Genomic DNA, 24,041 nt, shown 5'->3' with positions numbered 1-24,041 from the left:
AGTTCAAGACCAGCCTGGTCAACATGGTGAAACCCCATCTCTACTAAAAGTACAAAAATCAGCCAGGCTTGGTGGCACGTGCCTGTAATCCCAGCTACTCAGGAGGCTGAGGCAATAGAATCACTTGAACCCAGGAGGCAGAGGTTGCAGTGAGCTGAGATTGTGCCACTGCACTCCAGCCTGGGCCACAGAGCAAGACTCTCTCTCCAAAAAAAAAAAAAAAAAAATAGCATGAGTATACACTCTCTATAGTTATAGAAGATTTATGGTTATGGGAAGAGCTCCAAGATATATTATCAAGTGAAAAAAAGTGAAATAAAGAAGAATATATATATATATATATATATATATATATATATAGAGAGAGAGAGAGAGAGAGAGTATGGTATCTTTTGTGTAAGAAAGAAGAGAAAATAGGAATACATGTTCTTCTTTGCTTTGTTTTCATAAAGGAACTGTGGAGGTATACACAAGAAATTAATACCTACAGGGGTGAGAGAAGGGAAAATAGATTAGGAAAAAGATGGGGGAAAGACTTTGTGACATATATCTTGCATATCATTTTTTATTTTTGAATTAACTAAATGTGTGACCTATTCAAAAAGGAGAACTTAATTTTAACATGGGCCTGCCTCATGGCCCAGAAATTTCAGTCTTGGTATCAACCATAGAGAATCACTCACACATGTGCATAAGGAGGTATATAGAAGGATATTTGTTGTAGTACTGCTTATTATAGAGGAAAACACAGTAGAAATAACCAAAATGTCCATTAATGGAGTTACAGAATAAACTGTGGCATGTTCATACTTTGAATATTATGCAGGAGTTAAAACCACGAGGTAGATGTATGTCTACTAACATGGACAAATCTCCAAGATTTACTATTGCGTAAGAAAAATCGAGAATGGTGATTGTCAGGGGCAAGGGGAGGGGAAAGCGATGGGCAGATGTAGGTCAAAGGGTACAAAGCTTCAGTTAGGAATAAGTTCAGGAGATCCATTGCATAGCATGGTGACTATAGTTAATAATAACGTATTGTAAGCAAGGTGTAGTGACTCACGGCTGTAATCCTAGCCCTTTAGGAGGCCGAGGTGGGCAGATAGCTTGAGGTCAGGAGTTCGAAAGCAGCCTGGCCAACATGGTGAAACCTCATCTCTACAAAAAATACAAAACTTAGCCTGGTATAGTGGCGTGCGCCTGTAATCCCAGCTACTTGGGAGGCTGAGACATGAGAATCACTTGAACTGGGGAGGGGGAGGTTGCAGTGAGCTGAGATGGTACCACTGCACTCCAGCCTGGGCAACAGAGCAAGACTCTGTCCAAAGTAATAATAATAATAATTAATAATAATAATAATAATGTATTGTATACTTGAAAATTGCTAACAGTCGATTTTTTTTTTTGAGACAGAGTCTCACTCTGTTGCCCAGGCTGGAGTGCAGTGGTGTGATCTCGGCTCACTGCAACCTCAGCCTCCTTGGTTCAAGTGATTCTTCTGCCTCAGCCTCCTGAGTAGCTGGGACTACAGGTGCACCACGACACCCTGCTAATTTTTTGTATTTTTAGTAGAAATGGGGTTTCACCATGTTAGCCAGGATGGTCTGTATCTCCTGACCTCAGGTGATCTGCCTGCCTTGGCCTCCCAAAGTGCTGGGATTACAGGTGTAAGCCACCATGCCCAGGCTAAGAATAGATTTTAAATGTTCTCACAACAAAAAAAAATAAGTCTGTGAGGTGGTAAATATGTTAATTAGGTTGATTTAGCCATCCCACAATGTATACATATATCAAAACATCACACTGTACACCATAAACATACAATTTTTTTTCTGTGACAGGGTCTCTCTCTGTCACCCAGGCTAGAGTGCAGTGGCACAATCATCACTCACTGCAGCTTTGAACTCCTGGGCTTAAGCGATTCTCCAGACTCAGCCTCCTGAGTAGCTGGCACCACAGGCACATGCCACCATGCCCAGCTACTTTTTGTATTTTTTGTAGAGACAAGGTCTCACCATGTTGCCCAGGCTGGTCTGAAACTCCTGAACTCAAGCTGTCCTCTCACTTTGGCCTCGTAAAGTGCTGGGACTACAGGCGTGAGCCACCACACATGGTCAACATTTACAATTTTTATTTGTCAACTAGACAACAAGTAAAAGAAAAATGTGCAAAAATATATAATACATTAATGTCACACACACATACATCAATACAGAGCTTTATAAGCTGAAACAATTCACATCAAACTGGCAACAGTGCTTGTTTCTCGAGATTATCTAGGAGAGTGGTTGGTAAACCTCTTTTGTAAAAAGCCAGATAGTAAATATTTTAGGCTCTGCAGGACTTAGGGGCTCTGTCATGACTAATCAGCAATTCCTTTGGAGTGTGAGTGCAGCCACAGATAATATACAAATGAATGAGCTGTGTTTTAATAAAACTTTATTTCAATAAAGACAGTGAGCCAGATTGGGCCTGCAGTAGTTTTCCAACTCCTGGTCTGGAGAACCAAGAGGAGAGGTGTGAAGCCTCTCATGTTTAATTTTTTTTTTTTTTTTTTACAGGGAGAATGAAAGCATCTCTTACATATGTAATTAAAATGAATTTGAAACAAAGATGTGGGTGTATTAGTCTGCTTAGGCTGCTAAAAGAAAATAGTACAGACTGCGTGGCTTTAAAAACAGACATTTGTTAGCCAGGTGCAGTGGCTCACGCCTGTAATCTCAGCACTTTGGGAGGCTAAGCCGGGTGGATCATTTGAGGTCAGGAGTTCAAGACCAGCCTAGCCAACATGGTGAAACCCCATCTCTACTAAAAATACAAAAAAAAATTAGCCAGGCGTGGTGGCGCATGCCTGTAGTCCCAGCTACTCAGGAGGCTGAGGTAGGAGAATCACTTAAACTCGGGAGGTGGAGGTTGCAGTTAGCCAAGATCGCACCACTGTACCCCAGCCTGGGTGACAGAGCGAGACTGTCTCAGAAAAACAAACAAACAAACAAACAAAACCCAGACATTTATTTTCTCACCTTCTGGAGGTTAAAAGTCCATGATCAAGGTGCCAGGGTTGGTTTCTATAATTTTATAAATACATACATACAAGATTGACTGATTTATTTATTAAGAGATAGGATCTCGCTATGTTGCCCAGGCTGGTCTCGAACTCCTGAGCCCAAGTGGTCCTCCCACCTTGGCCTCCCAAAGTGCTGGGATTACAGGCATGAACCACCATGCCCAGCTCAGGGTTGGTTTCTAGTGAGCTCTTTCTTCCTGGTTTGCAGACAGCTGACTTCCCACTGTATCCTCACATTGTCTTTTCTCCGTGCTTACACAAAGAGGGAGGGGAAGAGGTGCTCTCTAGTATCTATGCTTCTTCTTCTAAGGACATCAGTCCTATTAGATTAGGGCCCCACCCTTATGACCTCGTTTAACCTTAATTACCTCCCTAAATGCCCTATATCCAAATACAGTCAAACTGGGGGTTAAGGCTTCAACATATAAATTTAGGAAGGACACAGTTCTGTCCATAACAATGGCCATGACTTGTATCCTGTAACAACACCACACAGGCTCCTTTTCTCAGAATCCTGGACAAATCAGTCAAGATCATGATGATTCCCAAAATGAGGAGGCCCAGCCAGAGATTATACCTTCCTCCTCTAATTTTCTTCTCCTTCTCCCTAAGGGTGTACTGTTGTCCTGCTCTAAGAAGTCTTTGCCCCACCACTTGCTTTCCCTTGGATATCTCCTTACCTGTTAGACATCCTAGAAAAGGGTGCATTGAGAAATAACTATGGCAATAGACCCAGACCCCCTTTGGTTGAGCTGTAGCAGCACAAAGCAGGCCTCTAATTCCCCAACTTTGAAGAAAGAAAGAGACACAGGACCAGAGCCTGATGAGGGGTAATAAGGTGAAGACCTTCAAACTTCTAAGGTCTAAGTATTTTTTTCAACATGTATTTAGGAAGACACTGGGCCTATCAGGGGAAAGGGAGAGACGATGGGTGTGTGTTGACAATGCACAGTCTCTCCTACGCATCCTCAGCAATTCCTCTCTGATCCGACTGCATGCCCCAGTCAGCAAAACCAAAGCCCCAAAATCAATAAGGCCCCTTACAAGGCCAATTAGCAGCCACCTGTGATTCTACTAAGATCATACCCCCTTCTGCAAAGAAAGGAGAGGTTCCCGTTCCCTGTCCCAAAGATGTGAGAGTTGGATTCTTTCCAGCTGCATTTGGTAGTCTCCCAGAGTGTTCCCATGGGTAAAATGTTCTCCTCTCATCACATTTCTGGAACTTTTTAGCATCATAGACATACTTTAATGTCCTTTATAAGCGAGCATTGCATGCAGCGGCCTGGCTGGCCCATTCCATAATCCAGCATTGAAGGAACATACAGACTTAAAGGTGAGAAAGACACAATCATTCTTTCTTTTTTTTTTTTTTTTTTTTGAGACAGCGTCTCACTGTCACCCAGGCCAGCGTGCAATGGTAGTGGCATGATCATAGCTCACTGCAGCCCCAACCTCCTGGGCTCAAGCAATCCTCCCAACTCAGCCTCTGGGGTGGCTGGGACTACAGGAGCACAGCATCATGCTCAGGTAATTTTTTATCTTTTTGTAGAGATGGGGTCTCACTTTGTGGTCCAGGCTGGTCTTGAACTCCTGGACTCAAGTGATTCAAGTGATCCGCCCACCTTGGCCTCCTGGGATTGCAGGTGTGAGCCACCACACTCAGACACAATCTTTCTTAAAGTCTCTCTGTCTCTCTCTCTCTCTCCCCGCAACCCCCTCCCCACCCCACCACCCCACCACCCCACCACCCCCCCCACCGGCTCACTCTCTCTCTCTCTCTCCTCTCTCTCTCACCCCCCTCTGAATTTGGCTAACCTTTTATACTGGGACTAGCTCTACCTGTCTGGAGCTCATCTTGTTGGTGTAAGATGGAGAGTATTCTTCACAAGTCCATGCATCCACCCTCTTTAGGTGAGCCAGCCTCTTTGGAGTAGTAATGCCCAAGTTTCATGGGCTTCTTGTTCTTTGTAAGTATACAGTGATTGATCCTCGTGAGATTACTTAATGGTGTGTGTCTGCTGGTGGAACCCTAAAGGCTGGGCAGTGGGCCAAGGTCATAGCACCCAGCCAACGAGCAGGTGTCCCTGACAACCCAAACATCCCACAGCATATCTGGGATTATACCAAGAGAAAGTCTCATTGTATGCAATAGGTAAAGAGCCAAAACAGGTAGCTTAATAGCAGCTTACAGACAGGAGGTGGGTGGGTCTCTGGAGCTGTCTTGCTGCCACCCAGGAGTACCCTGTATGTAAGTCCCAATAAACTCATCTACTCATCAAGCTGGACTGGTCCGAGTCATTCTTTGGTCTCTTGGCTCCTTCCCAGTTTGGGGGGACATTTTTCCATACAGTCCCAGGTTTTTCTCATAACATCCTGTGGCTCAGAGGCAGGGGGACTTTCTTCTTCACTGTTGCCTCTCATCTATAGTTGCAAAATAAACTTACACCCAGATTACCTCTCCCTGTCAAGGAACTAGATCAGGTATTTTTATAGTGCTGCTTGACCAAATGAAAAAGAGAAGAATCTAGAATAGCTTGGAAATTTCTGGGCTGGGTCTCATTACCCAAGCTAGGAAAATACAAGAAGGTCCTGGGCTAAGGCAAGGAAAGAGGCGATGATTTGTTCTCTTTGGGGCTATGGTAAATTTGAGGCACATCTAGGATATCCGAGTAGAGTGTCAGATGTTCAAATCTAGAGCTTGGCCCTAGAGAAAAACCCAAATCAAAAAAGGGACAAAGAATATGAGCACTCAGTTCACAGAAAAGGACAAAAACAGCTCTTAAATATAGAAAAAGATGTTCAACCTCACTCATAATATAAGAAATGCAAATTGATTACCTGGATAACATTTCTCACCTATCAAATTGGAAAAAACCCAAACGTTTGGTAACACATTTTGTTGATAAGGGCTGTAGGGAAACAGGAATGCTTCTACATTGCTGGTGAGGATTTAATTTCATATAATCACTCTGAAGAGCAATTTGGCACTCCAGTGAAATTATGAATGTACATATCCTTTATTCCAAAAATTCCACTTTGGAGAATTTATCCTAAGGATATACATGCACAACTGTGAATTGTATTTGCACGAAATTACTCATTACAACATCATTTGTAATGCAAGTGTATTAGTCAGGGTCCTCGAGAGAAACAGACCAACAGGACACACACACACACACACACACACACACACACACACCCTGTTGGTTCTGTTTCTCTAGAGAACCCTGACTAATACAAATGTGTATGTATAAGTACATGCATATATATGTGAGTGTGTGTTTGAAGAGGAGAGAGAGAAAGGGACAGAGAGAAAGAGAATATAAGGAAATGGCTCACACAATTATGGAAGCTGAGAAGTCCAGACCCAAGAGAACCGATGCAGTAAGTTCTATCCAAGTCCATGTCTGAAGGCAAAATAAGACTGATGTCTCAGCTCAAAGACAGGCAGAGAAAGAGCCTTACTTAGGCTTTTATTTTATTCAGGCCTTCAATAGATTTGATGAGGGGCACCCACAGTAGAAGACAGTTTGCTTGATTGATTCAGTCGATCAATTCAAATGTTAATCTCATCCAGAAACACCCTCATGTCAAACACACCCAGAAATAATGTTTAACCAAACATCTGGGCAGCCTGTGGCCCAGTCAAGGTGACACATAAAATTATCCAACATGACAAGCAACTGGAAACAGCTCACATGCCTATCAATAGGAAACTGGTTAAGTAAATGATGGGACATCCAGACAATAGAACATTGTACAATTACAAATTTTAAGAAGAAAAAGAAGAACGAAGATATTCTCTATATGCTATCATAGAAAGATCTAAAGTGAAAAAAGCAAAGTGTAGAATTTGTGTGTAATATGATACATTTGAAGGAAAATGAGGAAAAATTACAATTTATATATCAATCTTTTTGCATACGTGTAAAGAACTTCTGGAATGAGTCATAAGAAACCAAGAGTGCCAGGCGTGGTGGCTCTCGCCCATAATGCTAGCACTTTGGCAAGCTGAGGCAGGACGATCACTTGAGCCCGGGATTTGGAGGCTGCAGTGAGCTATGACTGCACCACTGCATTCTAGCCTGGGTGACAGAGCAAGACTTTGTTAAGAAAGGAAATGAAAGGGGCTGGGGGAAAGGAAAGGAAAGAAACGCAAAATTAAGTGCAATAATCTCTCATGAGGACAGAAACTAGGCACATACAAGACAAAGAAGAGAGAGAATTTTTACTAACTGTTTATACTATCTGGATTTTTAACTATGAAAATGCAGTGCCCATTCAAAAAGATTTTAAATAACTGAGAAAGGAAAAAAAGAGCTGTGTGCCTAGGAAGGTACAACTTGGAAGCCATCAGCACACAGCCAGCATTTAAAGCCATGAAGAAGGTGAAGTTGTCTAGACAGATGTGAAGAGAGAAGGAAGTTTAAGGAGTGGGGTAGAAGAAAAGGTGGTGGGGAAGCAGTCCGAAAAATAGAAGACAGAAGAGGCAGGTGGTCTCAGAGGGTATATAATGGTCTCACAGCAAGAAATATAAAATGCAAACTCAAGCATTTGGCAACTGGGTCGTTTTGGGTTGATATATTTAACCAGATAGTCTGTATTGTGTTTGCACTTTCTGTAGGAAATATATCATGTAGTTACATTTCATCCTTGGAATTCCTCTCTCCTGTCAGTGCAACCTGATTTGAGATGTAAATAAACTGCGGAGATAATGCCGGAGTCTCGTCAGACACCCAGTTCTCCTGCCAGCCGAGGATGGGAGTGATGATGAATGGTGCCAGGCCCGCTGCATAATCTTTTCTGTTTTAATACTCGATTATCATGTCCCTCATCTTCCCTGGACCCAAGACTCAACACATTAAAATCTCTTTGTTTCTTCCACAATGCTTCTATCTCCGTTGCATCTCCAGCCTCCTTTAATATTGTTCATTATTGAAGGGAACACAGAAAACCAATTACCCAGGTGGCAGCCGGAGTTGGTCATGTGCCCACCCAGCTGCACGGAGAGACCGGTTCCCTGTTCAGATGAATGAGAATCCTCACGCTCTGCCAAGTCCCTCACCTGTCCTCAGGCTCCTGGGAGCCGCCACTGACATGGCCACACATGCGTTAGACATTCACGTTCAGCTAATTCAATTGGTGTTTGTCAATGCCAGGTGCTTTGGGAGGGCCAGGCAGTTCTGCAGGCAAAGCAGTTGTTCACACAGTGGTTAAGAGCAGAGACTTCCAGAATACCTGAGTTTAAATCCTGAGTCTGCTGATAAAGCTGTGTGACCTTGGACAAATTCCTAACCTCTCAGTCCCTTTGAGTTCCCATTTGTAAAATGGAAATAATAATAGTACCCACATGTTGTGGGTTAAATTGTACCCCCCCCCCAAAAAAAGATATGTTAAAGTCTCAACCCGTGGTACCTGTGAATGTGAACTTATTTGGAAATAGAGTCTTTGCAGATGTAATCAAGTGAAGAATAGGTCATGTGGAATTAGGGAGACCCCTAAATCTAACGACTGGTGTCCCTATGAGGAAGGAGAGATTTGGAGACGCAGAGACAGATACATCAGGAAGGCCACATGAGGCCACAGCAGAGAATGGAGAGATTCATCTGCAAGCCAGGGAATGCCAGTAACCACGAGAATCTGGAATATGCAAGGAAAGATTCTTCCCTTAAGGCTTTGGAGGGAAATATGGTCCTGCCAACACCTTGACCTTAGACTTCTAGCTTCCAGAATTACGAAAGAATAGATTTCTGTGGTCTTAAGCCACACAGTTTGTGGTCATTTGTTACAGTAGCCCTGGGACATTAATACCCCAGCTCAGAGGGTGTCAATTGACATCAGAGGGTGTCAAATGAGGATTGATTATACATGCAACACATGTGAAGTGCTTAGGAGAGTGTCTGACATCTGGTGAATCATACAAGTGTGGCATAATTGTTATTATTTGTTGATATTATTGTGGTTGCTTTGTCCCATAAGCAGACATCCCTTATCATTACAGCAATAGCAGACAATGGACAAATAAGTTGCCTGCCCATCTGCACAGACACCTGGAGTTGACTATTGGCAAGCAGGCTCTCAGTCCATTCCCTGATACAAGGGAAGAGGCCAAGCTCTTCCATGTACGGGGCTTGCATTGCTCACCTTTGCAGGGAAATTGTAAGAGGGAGGATGCCAAGCACATGTCCATAGGTTGACAACTTTCTAAAGACTGAACTGGTTTCTGTTATACTGAGACCTCCTAAGGGGAAGAGTCAATTCCTTAGTCAACATAATTGGGGCAAGGGAAGCACATTGGTGAAGCACATGGGTCTTGGGGTCAGAGTATCTGGCTCAAATCTCACTTCTTCCACCTACTAGTTCTGTGACCTTCAGCAATACTTTAGCCCTTTTTTTTTTTTTTTTGAGACTGTGTCTCACTCTGTTGCCCAGTCTAGAGTGCAGTGGCGTGATCTCTGCTCACTGCAACCTCCAGGCTCAAGCGATTCTTGTGCCTCAGCCTCCAAAGTAGCAGGATTACAGGCATGCACCACCACGTCCAGCTAATTTTTGTTTCTTGGTAGAGATGGGGTTTCGCCATGTTGGCCAGTCTGGTCTCAAATTCCTGACCTCAAGTGATCTGCTCACCTTGGCCTCCGAAATAGCTGGGATTACAGATACAAGCCACCCTGCCCAGCCCTTTAGCCTGTTTCCTCATCTGTAAAATGGCAAAGGCTAACATAAAGTGTATCATAATGTATTGGTGGATAATCTAGAGTGGATAGAAAAGGGCAGTTTTTTCAGGGCCAACACAGCTCCCTTGGTCCTGCACACACACACACACACACACACACACACACATATCTGTTGGCACTCTGAGGTCACTCTCACACCCACTGTCATTATCTGTTCCCTGTAATTATCTGTTGAATTTTTTGCCAAAATTATTTACCATTCAGTCCTCTACAGAAAAACTTTGTTGATCCCTGCTTTAAATCAACTCACTTTTTAATTTAAATGCATTTCTAAATAGGACACATGATATAGCCAATGTAATTGAAAACCAGCATTTCTTGCCATAGATGGAAGGTAACAATAAAATAAATGTGTAACTACAATTATTAGTGTGAGTCAAAGAAAGAACACTCAGAGTAGAAGGAGAAAAAGGAGGATTTATAATAGCAGGGAATCAGAGGAACTCGGGGGAAATAGGCCATTGAGAAAGGTAGTGAAGGCTGCAATAGAAATACTGCTCATCACGAGGGAGCAGAGTAAATAAAAGCGTCAGGGAAAAAGGACACTGGGAACCAAAAAAAAAAAAAAAAAGATTTCTTTTCAACATCTGAAAGTAATAAGCATAATTTATAAACTAGATTAGAAAAGAACATCTCAGCACATTTATAATGAAAACTGCTGATGCTAATGAGAGCAATAACATTTAAATAGAAATCTGTTTACCTTTGGGAAATTCATGCATAACTTCAATGCTGTACTGATTGACTTAAGGACCAGGGACTGGACTGATTAACCTTCCTGGGTTTTTGTTTTCAAAAGGGGAGTTGGCTGAGGTGTAACAGCCTGACGAGAACTCAACAGCCTAAACCTATGATTGGGAGTAATTGGAACCAGTAGAACCAAAGTCAGAGTAGCCAACCTGGCCATATGCTACAGTTCTTTCCGGTATGAGCATCCCAGGTTTCTTTGAAAACCTGAAGAAAGCTATGCTCCTCCTTCTCAGAAAAACACACAAAAATACACACACCAAAACTTTTGCATTTAATTTGTTTTACATTTGAAATGTATGTCTTGTATATCAATAGAAGTTAAAAGCTGTCTTAAAAAAAAAAACAACTCCTGATCTAATTATTTTATAACTTATTCTAAGAGTTAAGGCCTATTTAAATGGTAAAGGGGGTCAATCCAAAATTGCAAATAAAACAAATGTTTAAAATTTTCTTCTTCTCAAAATCACATTTTAATGAAAATATTATAATTTCTTGGCTTGAATCAAAAGTTAGCTTTGTGAAGTAGTCTTTGATATCAATCCCAAATCAATTTTAAATTTTCCGTTAAATGGCACTAAGGGTCAAAAACCCTGAACCCCCAAAATGCACAGGAAAAGACAAAATTAACATTCCCATTGCTTGCTTTGCCAAGTTAGAGTGGGGCTATGTCAATAAACACCAAATCCTCCAAGACTTGGTAAATTAAATTCATGTCGCCTGTTTTCTTTTGTCCTTAAGTTAATGAGGCTGGGTCAACGAGGGAAGAGTTTATGAATCTATCATTAAATTTGAAGATGATCTGAGTGTAAGTAACCTTCAAGTGACTTCATCAGTGCTTCAAGGTGTTTTCAGATTTGGTGCGCCATGAAATTTATAAGGCTGTCATTTTTGGCTCCAATCTGCAGAATCGCTTTCATTCAGCCTTGAGAAGTTTGCAGAGTTATCCCCCTGCAGGGTAAGATTTTGGTTCACACAGCAGTTCAGAGCAGAGACTTAACCACTGCAGGTTAACATTTTTGCCAAAAAAAGCTCACGATTTTTCTGCACTGACCATAATAGTAACTGAAGGACCTTGCATGGAAATATTGGCTTCATTCTGGTGAACAATAATTTCTTCCAAGTAAGTCCAGTGGTAAAAGAATTTCCTGCCAAATTGTTCTGCAAAGGAGCTTTCCTTCTCCTCCTCCTCCTCCTCCTCCTCCTCCTCCTCCTCCTCCTCCTTCTTCTTCTTCTTCTTCTTTAAGTTCTAGGGTACATGTGCACAACATGCAGGTTTGTTACATATGTATACATGTGCCATGTTGGTGTGCTGCATCCATTAACTAGTAATTTACATTAGGTATTCCTCCTAATGCTATCCCTGCCCCTTCCCTATGCAGCCATAAAAAAAAAAAAAAAGAGTTCATGTCCTTTGTAGGGACATGGATGAAGCTGGAAACCATCATTCTGAGCAAACTATCGCAAGGACAGAAAACCAAACACTGCATGTTCTCATTCATAGGTGGGAACTGAACAATGAGAACACTTGGACACAGGGTGGGGAACTGCAAAGGAGCTTTTCATACTCTCATAAAGGTGAAAATTCTGCCCCAGGTTCAATCAAGAGCTTGGGGGAATTGTTTCCTGGAAAGGCAGCATACTTGTACGTAAACAGGAAGAACACGATATTCTGCATCCATTCGGTAGCAAAAACTCCTCAAAAGGCCAGCTTTTAGGGCACGAGACAAGACTCCCTTCAGGATTTTGGCCGAGTCCCCATGCCAGTGTAGAAAGTAATGAAGCACGCAGCGCCTCCATTAAAACAAGGAAGCCATATGTGTTGTAAGGCATGCCAGATGCTGTCATCCATACCCAGACATTTTTCCCAGTTAAAGTTGTGTCTGAAGAAAATAAACTTTTCAGGCATGATGTTTCCAACGGGACTCACCAAAAGAAAATGTTTCTTCTGAAGGTGTCAGAATGCACATAGTGGATGAAGAGTACACAAAGAGTACTAACTCCGCACTGAAAGGCGTCGACAGTTGCACGCAGTTGCAAGCTGAAGGAAGGAGAAATCGCTACAATTCTAGCTTTAAAATATCCCGAAGAAATAAGTGTTCATCGGCCGGGCGCGGTGGCTCACGCCTGTAATCCCAGCACTTTGGGAGGCCGAGACGGGCGGATCACGAGGTCAGAAGATCGAGACCATCCTGGCTAACACAGTGAAACCCCGTCTCTACTAAAAATGCAAAAAAAAAAAAAAAAAAAAAAAAAAAAATTAGCAGGGCGTGGTGGCAGGTGCCTGTAGTCCCAGCTACTCGGGAGGCTGGGGCAGGAGCATGGCGTGAACCCGGGAGGCGGAGCTTGCAGTGAGCCGAGATCGCGCCACTGCACTCCAGCCTGGGCAACAGAGTGAGACTCCGTCTCAAAAAAAAAAAAAAAAAAAAAAAAAAAGAGATAAGTGTTCATCTTTTGGAGTAGGTGAGGTTATTTGAGAGAGGCACTACTTTATTGATTTCTCTGCTCCAAGTCATAAACCAGCTTGATCACTGCTAAGGTACTGGTCTTCTTCAAGATATCCCCAGTTGTACAGATACTCTGTATTTTTGGCAATGTGAGTGACAATGTTGTAGAATGTTTCTAGATATGGCATTGGGGCTGGGGCAAACGTAAGATCAGGTGGAGTTCCAGCCTTTCCAAATTTAAGGTTTGTCTCAGGAAACACACCCACACTGCAAGATGCTGAGATGGAAGTTGCTTCTTTGGTTTTGTTTGTTTTATGCACCCATTGATGAGCGATTTGCATTCACAGAACCATTGTGGCTTTAGTGTCCCATAATGTTCAATGAGGAAAGCGAAACCAAGGGATACATCAGTTGCATCATGCTTTTATCTCTTCATACTTCCCAATTCAGCTAAACTTGATATGAACAAAGACAGATTCCCTTGAGTATTAAGGCAAGGCATATCTTCTTTAATTTTTATCAGTGAGAAATTAATATAGGCATTGACACAACCATAACCATAAACTTTGTATATTACCATTCCACAACTGTTTGAAATGGAACAATATCATAATCATATAATTTGACACCAAATTTTTTTCAAAGATGACTTTCAAAGTAACAGAAAGAAAACTGGAAGAAAAGCTATGTGCGCGCGCGTGTGTGTGTGTGCGCGTATCTGATTCACAGAACTCTTCTGAGATGGAGTGTCACCCTGTCGCCCAGGCTGGAGTGCAGTGGCACGATCTCAGCTCACTGCAACCTCCGCCACCCAGGTTCAAATGATTCTCCTCCCTCAGCATCCTAAGTAGCTGGGATTACAGGCATGCACCACCATGCCCAGCTAATTTTTGTATTTTTAGTAGACACGGGGTTTCACCATGTTGGCCAGGCTGGTCTTGAACTCCTGACCTCGTGATCCATCCACCTCAGCCTCCCAAAGTTCTGGGATTAGAAGCATAAACCACTGTGCCCGGCCTGATGCACAGAACTCTTGATACTCATCTATATGCCCCTTCTCTGACCCCTTCTTTCTCCTCCCCTACTCTAGGTTAAGAAACTCTGCAATTAATATTGATACTAGACTCCAGCCCACCGATGCTTTTTTTTTTTTTTTTTTTTCTAGACAGGGTCTTGCTCTGTCACCCAGGCTGAAGTGCAGTGGTATAATCTCAGCTCACTGCAGCCTCCACCTCTCCAGGCTTGGTTGATCCTCCCACCTTAGCCTCCTGAGTAGCTGGGACCATAGGTGCACTCTGCCTCACCTGGCTAATTTTTTACTTTCTTGTAGAAACAGAGTTTTGCCATGTTTGTCCGGTTGGTCTCAAAACTCCTGGGCTCAAGCAATCTGCCTGCCTCAGCCTCCCAAAGAGCTGGGATTACAGTCATGAGCCACTGCATCCAGCAAGTCCACCAATGCTTGTACGGACTACTGGGACAGCAACTTTAAGTGGGGATAATCAAATAGAGTTATAATGAATTGCTCTGACCAACCATACCAAGGGACAGAGATCTCTAGTCAACATACATTTCAAGCCCAAATTGGCCCACATTCCCTATTCTTCTCTGTTTTATACTCTAACATTGTCCAACTCCTTATTTTCACTGATAACTGATGTTTCCTTCATGATATCTGTAGAGCCTGGATTGTTAGAGCTTAGACCCTTTACTTTCTTCCTGAGGCAATGTAGCCTAGCGGTTGAGTGAATTGGTTTGAGCCAGGTGTAGTGGCTCTTTTTAATCCCAGCACTTCCGGGGTCCAAGGCAGGTAGATCACTTGAAGCCCGGAGTTTGAGATCAGCCTGGGCAACAGGGCGAGACCTCATGTTTACCGAAAAAGGAAAAAAAAAGTGAATAGGTTTGGAAGTCAGATGGGCCAGAGTTTGACTCTAGTTCCACTATTTGATTTTTTTAATAGCCATGTGGCCTATTTAAGCCTATTTTCCAATCTGTACTAGGTATTAAAGGAAATAATATATCTGCAATAATCTCGCTCCATTTTTGATATCTGACTGCTGATAGCTTTCAAGTCCCAACCTTTCCTCTTCCTCTTCTGCCTCACATCTGAACAGACCAATAACAGAGCCTGGGTGTTATCTCCTTTGGTGATGCCAAGAAGTTCAACACTATACAAGCCTGACTTGTGGGCAGAAACCCACAACCCAACCCTATCCCCCAGCTACCATCAAACCCAAGCCAACCTCCATTCTTTGCTTTCTCAAGCCATTTTGGACCTACTAGGGAAGCCTGCCTTGCTTATTACGTGAGTAATAAACCTTGTCATAGTGTGTGTGTGTGTGTGTGTGTGTGTGTGTGTGTGTGTGTGTGTGTGTGTCATATGAACAAATCTGGAGTGACAGAGTCCATCCCACTTTTGCAGGGTGACCACAACTCTGTGAGCAGTATGCCTAGGCAATGACCACCACCACCGGGGGTCATTCTCCTTTGGCTTTGACTTGTGAACAGGCCCTGCTGCCTGCTGGCTTGCACGCGCTTTGAGTTGTGCCGCTGCCGGCAGGCTGACTTGCTCTTTGAGCTGAGCTGATTTCTGCTGAATTTGCTGAGCTTTCAAGCCTCTGTTATATACTTAACCAACCTAAATCAGAAATTTTACTAATTGGCATTTAGAAACAGGAGCATGGGATTGGGGCCCTCCTTAAAGTGACCTTGGATCATGTGTCTGGACTCCTTTGTGTGTCTCAATTCCAGCATAAGCCATGACTGCCACTAGGCTCAGGGGAATGACTCTTACTCTGTTACCATTCGTTGTATGTCTCAACAGGACTTTAGTCCCCATTTTATAGAGTGCTTGGGAAAAGACAGATACCCTATGCAATATGCATGCCATTGAGTGGTCCTTGCATGGAAGTATATGCTGAAGTCATACTCCTAAAAACAGGTGACTCACTAGGACCCTACAGAATGGTTTTGCTGCTGCCGCTGCTGCTTATGTGTTTCTCACAACAAAGTTCTCAATCCTGAGAGTTATATGGAAAAAAATACGCTTAGCACCCTGGTGACATAGCCAAAGGGTTAATTCAAACACAACTTAAACCCTGGGTCCTTAAACCCAATAAAGCAACCATTTCTAAAAGGCAGGCCCCTAATTCGGACTGTATTAATTTCAGGCTCTTTGAGGTGAAATTTCTAAATATAAGCAAGGTAGAGAACACCCACTCCCTGAATTATATCCAGTAACCATCAAAAAACAATAACAATAATAACACCCGGATGCCAGAGCCAGAGGAAACAACAACAACAACAACAAAACAGAAACAGAAGTCCTCAATTTGACCCAACTGGAAATCCAAGATGCACCAAAAGAATGTATACAACAAAAAGATAAAAGATTGGCCTTTACAGCTCTGCAGCATAGATTGTGAATTAACTTCAAAATCTACTGAGATGTACCAGTTGGCAAATTTTAATGGCCTTCATCAACACGGGGGCTGAAATTATGGTCATACCTGGGATCCCACTAAATTTAAACAAGGTACCCCCTATAATCTTGGGAGAGTTACTGAACATAAATGGAAGACAAATAGGTATGCCTCTCCTTAACCACCAGAAATATTGCCTTACCTAAACTCTGCCTAGTTAAAATGCCCATGGCCCCAAAATATCTCATAGTGGGCAGGGATGCTCTAACCCAAAGTGTGATAACTTAAAGTTAAATTAGGTTTTTGACACTTACAATGGGCTTAACACAAAATGTGACCCCCTGGACCTCCCTGACCCTAGTTAGAATATTTAAGACGTCCCTGACCCTAGTTAGAATATTTAATAAGATCTAATATAAATCAAAACAAGGCATTTAAGATTGAAACTCATTATGCAAGGTCCGTTTTGAAAAGGGAGTGATTATTCCCACTACTTCTCCATTTAATAGCTCAATTTGACCTCTTTTACCTTGGAAGGAAAGAATAGTGCCTCACTATAGATACTGAAGTCTTCTTTTCTTTTTTTGAGACAAGGTCTGTCTGTCACTCAGAGTGACTATAGTGCAGTGGCGCTATCACAGCTCACTGCAGCCTCGAACTTCTGGACTCAAGCAATCCTCCTGCCTCAGCCTACAGAGTAGCTGGGACTACAGCTGTGTACCACCACACCCAGCTAATGTTTTTTTTATTTTTTATAGGGACAGGATCTCACCATATTGCCCAGGTGAGTCTCAAACTCTTGGTCTCAAGCAATCCTTTCACCTTGGCCTCCCAAAGTGCTGGGATTACAGGTGTGCACCATTGCACCTGGCTGATACTGTAATCTTAATGTCACAATGCCTTACCCATTGAGGTTCTCATACCCAATATAACGTAAACTATTGACTTCATCAAATCAGCAACTTGTAAATACCTTGCAGTCATAGATTTAGCTAAATCTCTTATGTTCAATGCCTATTTTTACAGTCTCTTAGCTGCACTTTGTCTTCACCTTCAGAGGGATACAATATACCTTTGCTGGAGCACTCAACAGCCTTGCCATTGCACACAATCTTTGTGGGCGAGATCTTAACCACATTCAATGTGACGGGGCTTGCTAGAAAGCTGCTGCATTCCATCCCTAACCAGGACATTCTTGAAAAAGGAGAGGATCCAAAGGTTAACACAATTGGCAGAACTTCAGGAAGTAATCTTAGCCCAGGATGCCTTGGCTAATAATCAGCCCGTCCACACACCTTTACAGACTCATGGACCACTGCCAATCATCTGGCCTTCTAGTCTTGCCAATGGCAGGAACAACAATTTCTTACCCAGAGTTTCTGCCTTTGGAGTACAGAACTCCACGAATCTCTTGCCTCATAGATATCCAACATATAAATCAAGGTCACACATGTCTCTGTACCTACAAAAACCACAGTACAAAGCCTCCCTAAGACACTTCTTATATCATTTTGTGTTCTGAACAAAGCACGCATTTCACTTCTCAACAGACATAATGCTGGGCTCTGGAATGAGTCATTCAATGGGACTTTCAATTTCCTTACCAGCCTCAGGACACAAGCCTCATAGAGAACCATAATGGCTTAATTAAACCAGTTCAAACTCAATTAACTGAAACATGGCACGTTTTTAGTCATCAGTCAAATATCAAGGGCGAATTGCAATGAAAGGCCTGTCAACAATTTTGACTCTGGGTATATAACCCAAAAGAATTGAAAGCAGATTATTGAAAAGATATTTATATACCCCTCCATGTTCATAGCAGCATAATTCCCAATGGTTAAAATCCAATGCTTATCCATTGACAGACAAATGGATAAGCAACATGTGGTATACCCATACAAGGGAATATTATTCAGCCTTAAAAAGGAAGGAAGGCCAGGCACAGTGGCTCACGCCTGTAATCCCAGCACTTTGGAAGGCCGAGGCAGGCGGATCATGAGATCAGGAGTTCGAGGCCAGCCTGGCCAACATTGTGAAACCCTGTCTCTACTGAAAATACAAAAATTAGCTGGGAGTGATCGTTGGCGCCTGTAATCCCAGCTACTCAGGAGGCTGAGGCAGGAGAATCACTTGAACCCAGCAGGCAGAGGTTGCAGTGACCTGAGATTGTGCCATTGCACTCCAGCCTGGGTGACAAGAGCAAGACTCCATCAAAAAAAAAAAAAAGGAATTTCTGCAATACGCTACAACATGAATGATTTTGTAGGACATTACGCTAAGTAAAATAAGCCAGTCACAGAAAAACAAATACTGTATGGTTCTACTTAAAGGAAGCCCATAGAGTTGTCAAAATTAGAGAGACAGAAAGTAGAATGGTGGTCCCCAGCGGCTGCAGAAAGACAGAGTGGGGAAATTATTGTTTAATGGGTACAGAGTTTTCATTTTACAGGATGAAGACTTGTGGATATGGATGGTGGTGATGGTTGCACAACAATATCAATTTATTTTATACCACTGAACCGTGCACTTCAAAATGGTTAAGATGGTAAATTTTATGTTGTGTATTTTACCATAATAAAAAAATTGTAGAGGGAAAAACAGTCTGCCTCCACTTTTGATATGGGACTGCTAACATCTTCCACCCTCCCTCTCCCCCTCTGCCCCACATCTGGGCAAGCTAAGAAAGCCTGCTGCTCTCTCCTCTGGCACCAGCTGGAAATTCACACCCAACAAGCCCTAGCCCTCCCACCAGACCCACATTTCATTCCCATCCCCATCGCATCCCCATCCCCATCCCCATCCCTAACCACCATAAATGCTAAGGGAGTTTCCTTCCCTGGTTTTCTGAAGCCATTTTTGGACCTGCTTGGGAATCTGCCCTGCTCTCTCAGAAAGCTTCATTATATGAGCAATAAACCTTTTCCTACCCTCTTGGTGCATGTGGTGTATCATCAGTCTTGACATCTAAAACAAATTTTGGGTGGTGGGGTCCATGTCTTTGCAGGGTGACCACAATAGTACCTGGCACATTATGTGTTTAATAAACAGAGATTACTGTCATATTTATTTTATTTTATTTTTTGAGATGAAATTTCACTCTTTTTTCCTAGGCTGGGGTGTAGTGGTGCGATCTTGGCTCACTGCAACCTCCACCTCCCGGGTTCAAGTGATTCTCCTGCCTCAGCCTCCCAAGGAGCTGAGATTACAGGCATGCGCCACCACACCTGGCTAATTTTGTATTTTTAGTAGGGATGGGGTTTCACCATGTTAGCCAGACTGGTCTCGAACTCCTGACCTCAGATGATCCACCCACCTTGACCTCACTTACAGGCGTGAGCCACCGCGCCTTGTCTCTGTTTATTTCTCCATTTAAATTGATGGATATATGCAAACCTGATCATTATCATACTTATGCCTAGACACAAGAGAGGCAATAAACTAATCTAAGTGATACTTGTGATGCCAAAGATGTCAGAACACTTTCTGGGCCAATGGCAGATACCTCATGTCACCAGATGCTAAGGGTCCACAATAAAAAGCACTGAATGAAAATTCTGAGGATAAATATCTCCAGGTTGAGGAAGAAGGTTGCACATATCGGGTGCTCAATAAATATTTGTCGAATGAATGAATGAGTGAATGGCCCCAGTGTGTGGGGCTTGGGAAGTGATTGGATATAGGCAGAGAAAAGGAACAAGTCAAAAATAATTCAGAAATCAAGAACAAGCAAGTTGCCTTGATACACTTCATTCCTACACTTGGCAAACTTTAGTGATTAAGGAAACAATGTTTTAAAAAAAGTTTTGGTGATGAGACATTCAGGAAGATCTATCAATAAATAGCAAACCTGGTCCTTTTTAAGACACTGTGTATAAAAAAATTCCAAAAAGATTAAAATCAGTGCAGAAACCAAAGAACCATTTTTTTCTATATCATATTGATCATTTCAAGTGGAACTGTTAGCTATCTTAGAAAAATTGTGGTTCTCAATTGCTTTTGCCTCTATCTCTGAACCACCATTCCTAAAGGAAAACATTCAACCAGAAAATTTCAGCACATCACAATCTCTCTGAAGATTAAGAAGTCTCTGTGAAGGACTGAATGTATAAATTGAAAAATTTTTGTTGTCACATTTAGGTAAAAGTGAAATCGTTCTTCATATCCCCTTCCTTTCCATCTGTAGCTCACCTATGTCAACTTTCCTCTCAGAAGTGAAATAAAATTAAAGCTATGACACTGAGTGTCAGTCATGGAGGGACACGTTCCCCACTTAGCCTTTGCTGAAGTGTTTCCAGAGACAACTGTCTAATGCCAGGTCCCCACTTAGTGGGCTGCACTTTTCTACTCATTTGCACATAATCCAGAAGTCACATTTTGGGTTCACAGTTTCCACTGGGGTAAGCTCATTAGGCCTGGCCACCTCTGTGCTTCTTGTGAAGTCTCTGATTTGAAGGATTAGTATCCTTTCCAGACTGTGTGGGTTGACTTTCACCCATCTGGAGTTGCTTGGAACAAAAATAACTACCTCAACTCCTTGTCACGAAAGCAAAAAAAAAGATAGCATTAGAGTTCTGAGAACAGGATGTCATTACGGGTTGTGCCTTGTCAGCTACAGGTAAGATATTTGAGTGGCTCCTCAAGCCTCCCCAACTCCCTCTCCGACCTCGCTACACAGTCTTCCCAGGTCTGGTATTTGACCTCCAGACTGCCGCCCAGAAAGCAACTCAGAGCTCAGCAACACCATGATGATGAAACACAAATATCTGGGCCCCCAACTTTGGAGACTCCACTGGTTGCTTTTGTGCAGCTCTTTCTATATATGACTTTCAAAATAGCAGCCAACCCTCTCAACTGTTGGTTGATCTGAATATGTAAAGTTCAGCCTTCAAATCCAGCAAACAGTCAGCTATAGGATAGAGTTCAGGTGCTGGGGAATGACCACGGTTGGCTGCTACATTGGGAACCCTGGTGACATCATATATGGACTTGGGAATGTAAAGAAACATAGGAAATCTGAATTTATGACTTTTCTAATCTCTCTATCGGGATCCTTTTTTGGAATCAAGATGATTTTCCTTCTAAAAGGTCATTTTATTACAGTAATGGGCAGGGTAGACATACCTCACTAGCATACTCTCAAAATTTCTTGCATGCATATGCTTTCTCCGGCATGCATATGCTTTCTACTACAACGTGAACAAGCCTACGAAAGCTAGCCTAATGGTGGATGAGAGACCACGTGGAGGAGAGCTGAAGTGCCCTAGCCAGCAGCTAGCCTACACCCACAGCTATTTTGCCTGTGTTCCACTTGTCCTATTTGCATAATATTGTTCTTTAAGTTAACCCATTCTTAATTTATTGTTTTAATCTTAAGCAATAATATTCAAGAACTAATGAGTTTTGTGTATTCATTATATTTTTCCATAATATATATTATACTAATAAATGCCCATTCAAATTTTTGTTTGAGTGCTCAAGTGGGTATCATTTAAAATAATCTTATATACTATATATAACAGCCAAGGTTTGGGCAACACAACAGAAACTGCATGAGTTTATTTTATCAGAATTTTTTAAACGGTATGGGAGAACTAAAAAAGTAAAAAAGGGAACCCTTGAGTTAACAAAGAGATAAGAACTACGTAAAGCAGTTACTGTCCTGAAGGAATAAAGGGAAGAGCATGGGGTTATTAGAACGTAGAAGTTTGGAACCACCAGGAGCTGGGACCCTATGAGGAGAGGGTTGGCCCCTGACAATGCTGGTGTCTCTAAGGGAGCTCCTGAGGCTGATTCTAGCAGTGTAGGGAAAGAAACTGGAAACTGGAACAATTTCCTCTGTAATCAATGGCCCTTGCCAGGGTAAAGAATCACTGCTGAAGAGATGCTACTGGAAAAGCAAGCAAACAAAAAGGAGGGTGTCCCTTCCCCTTCTTCCTTCCTTCCAGTCTCCCTCATGACAGAGCATCTGGCTGGTGACGGGAAAAGGTGCTCCACAGAGCACCACCCCAACATCACACGGGCATCTGCTGACCCACAGCTGACTGCAGATGAGGAAGCTCAGCCTAGGTCACACAAACGCCTCCCAGCTGAGTCTAGCCTAAATTGCCAACCTGCCAAATCATGACTAATAAGTGACTATTGTTTTAAGCCACTACCTTTAAGGGAATTCAGTATGCAGCAATAGCTATCTGATCCATATAGGCCTACGAGGCTATAGAAAAACTATCACATGTAATCCCAGCACTTTGGGAGGCCAGGGCGGGCGGATCAACTGAGGTCAGGAGTTCGAGACCAGCCTGACCAACATGGAGAAACCTCGTCCCTACTAAAAACACAAAATTAGCCAGGCGTGGTGGTGCATGCCTGTAATCCCAGCTACTTGGGAGGCTGAGGCAGGAGAATCACTTGAACCTGGGAGGCAGAGGTTTCAGTGAGCCAAGATCGCACCATTGCACTCCAGCCTGGGCAAAAAGAGCGAAACTCTGTCAAAAAAAAAAAAAGAAAAAGAAAGAAAGAGAGAGAGAGAGAGAGAAAGAAAGGAGAGAGGCTACTGCAGAGAAAAGTCTAGAAGGATGGGTTCATGGGTTCATTGAGAGACAATAGCTTAACAACCAGCACACCATAGTTGGCAAAACACTACCATTGAAAAAAAAACATGCTCAAAAGGGGAAATGCCAGTTTGGGTAAATATGCTTTTGTGTTGGAGAGAAAGAATTTGGAACAGGCTTTTCAGACCCCCTTAAGGCCCAACAAACAAATTATAATTTAGACAAGTCTGGGATTCTTCACAGCTCAGCTTGTGGTGATGGTATTAGCTTCACAACTCCAAACAAGTTAAGCTGTCTGTGTGAAATCTCCTCAACAACACCTCACTGGCAAACCTGGAGGTGCTGAAAACAGAGCTTTCAATTCTTGTTTGCAACCAAGGGAGTTGAGTTGGCAGATGGGCACTGTGTCCAGCCTTGGGAAAGGACATCGCAGACTTTGCATCCTAAGAACTCATAACCACAATGGCAAGGTAAGACACAAGCTCTTGAAAGTTTCCATCACAGTGCAGCACAAATGACCTTGGCTATGTGCCCTGTTATTGCTGGTCCCTGCTTAAAAATCTCCTGTGACTTCCAACCACACAAATTTCCTACCTGGTTGCAAAAATGCCCTTGATAATTCACCCCTCCCTCTATCTTGCCCCCTTTACAACGTGGCTTGGCAGCTCCTCCCATCAAGAGTTAAAATCTATTTCCTCACCCCTTGAATCTAGGCTGGCCATGGGACTTGCTTTGGCCAATAGATGTGGCAGAAATTATGGCGTGACAGTTCTAAGCATAAGTCTCAAGAGGCTTTGCATGCAGCAACTTTCTCTTAGAACCCTGCCACCATGTGAACAATCCTGCCTGGGCTAGCCTAATGGAGGATGAGAGACCATGTGGAAGAGAGCTGAGGTGCCCCAGCCAACAACCAGCCTACCCCAGAAGCAGAGGCATCTGCTGACCCACAGCTGACTCCAGATGCATAAGGGAGCTCAGCCTAGATCCAGAACGCCTCCCAGCTGAGTCTAGCCTAGACTGCCAGCCTGCCAAATCATGAAGTAATAAGGGACTATTGTTTTAAGTCACTACCTTTT

This window comes from Pan troglodytes, chromosome 18 (assembly GCF_028858775.2).
Source record: "Pan troglodytes isolate AG18354 chromosome 18, NHGRI_mPanTro3-v2.0_pri, whole genome shotgun sequence".
Taxonomy (NCBI): Eukaryota; Metazoa; Chordata; class Mammalia; order Primates; family Hominidae; genus Pan; species Pan troglodytes.
The sequence above is the reverse complement of the archived record's forward strand: the minus strand, read 5'-3'. Positions refer to the sequence as shown.